A 1,770-nucleotide genomic window follows, 5' to 3' on the forward strand; every position below is an offset into this window, starting at 1 on the left:
ATGTGGATAAGAGGTGAGAGCGAATTACGAGGTGAGTCAATGTCGGTGTCATAGTCGAGGGATTGAGGTGCTCTGTCTCTGAGATAGGGAGTCGGACTCGCATGTTGGTGACTCATTCCCTAGAAAAACAAATAATAATAGTGCCTGCTTTTAGTGGCGATCTAGTAAATATTACTCCAGTCCAGCTTAAAAATAATGAGATGCAATAAAAGTTGAGTAAATACACTGTTAAATAACAGCGAGGGTGAGACCTCTAGTAGATGGAGACCAATGTGAAGGAATCTGTGGCCCACGGTAAGCACATTGTCGCGCGATGATGCAGCTAATATGTCTGGAAGCACCTTCGCCACTTCTGCCAGCCCTGACTGAATTCTCTCCACAGTTGGGAAGGCCACCTCCTTGGCATTGGCTGCAAGAGCTTCAATGGCGGAGGTCATAGAGAGCAGGGTCTCACCGTCTGTGACAGAGATGTTCTCAAGGGCAGTGACAAGCTTGTCTAGTAACTGAGGCAGAAGGAATGGGCAGTAACAACATGGAGTATATTCACCTCAGAGGCCTTTAATCTAAGTTAATAGTCATGACACTGTGTTCTGCCACAGGGAAAATTGAGTGACAGTGCTAAAAATGAGTGAATCTGTTCAATGTGATTGCCAGATTGCAGAATAAATTCAAATGAAAAGGCCTGATTTGTCCCACCTTGGCTGCTTGATTTCGCGTGTGATTGAAGCACTCCAGTGATCCTACAACGCAACATTCAATGGAATCATCCTTGCCATGTTTGCACCTTCAAGAGGCCAACGAAAACACACCTACCTTCACTGAAATCGGACTTCATTAACACAGTGACTTGTGTAGATATGGTGTGAACGATCCTGAAAATCACACTTGGTTGTCCTGAGGCGACGGCATTGTCGAGAATATCAAGTTTCCCAGAAGCAATGCTTTGCAGCAAGTTTTTGAACTCTTCTTGTATCACCGGCACAAACTAAAGAGATTTCGGTTGTATCTCATAATTTATTCACAGAAGAGCGTAAGCAATCCTCGGTGGCATCTTACCTGAAGTGATTGGAAACATGTGTTGATATAAACGTTGGAACCCGGGAGACTACGAATGCACGTTTCAATGCCACCTTCAAGCCGGGGTAGAATACTGGAAAACATTGGCTTCTCGCTCACACTTATGGTCATTTCACCGTCTGGTGTCTTTGCTAGGAAAGGGTTAAAATTCAATGAGTGAATTATTGTTTCGCAATGTGGAATAAGGTCGTGGATTGCTATTGTCTACCGTAAAACTCAAATTTGCCCTTAGCTGAAGGACATGAGCAGGAGGCATTGACGTGTTGAAAGTCTTGTAGAATGGACGGAGACTGGAGCACACATCTGTTGCAGGGAATGGGTGTTCTAATGTCCAATATTACGCAGATGTCAGGTTCATCTGGGGAGAGACGTGTGGGAGACAAGCAAGTCGAAAGTTGAGTATATTCTGGCAGTTGAAGCAGTAATTCCGGAGCAATTATTATCGTCGACGTGTTTCTCCCTACAAAGGAAACAAGCTCCTTAGGCGTGTTAACAGCAGAGTTGAAATGAGGACAAGATTGTGGACCACGGTACCTTGGGTGAATCTGTTCATCTCCTCATCATCGAGCCACCAGCTGGAGCCATTCACGTAGATAGCCTTGACATACCACTGACGCTTTGCTGCCTGAGGACAATCGGAGCCCTCGCACACCCCACTCAGCACAATGTGTTCAAAGGATGTCACCGAATGCG

This window comes from Echinococcus granulosus (assembly GCF_000524195.1).
Source record: "Echinococcus granulosus chromosome Unknown EG_S00028, whole genome shotgun sequence".
NCBI lineage: Eukaryota > Metazoa > Platyhelminthes > Cestoda > Cyclophyllidea > Taeniidae > Echinococcus > Echinococcus granulosus.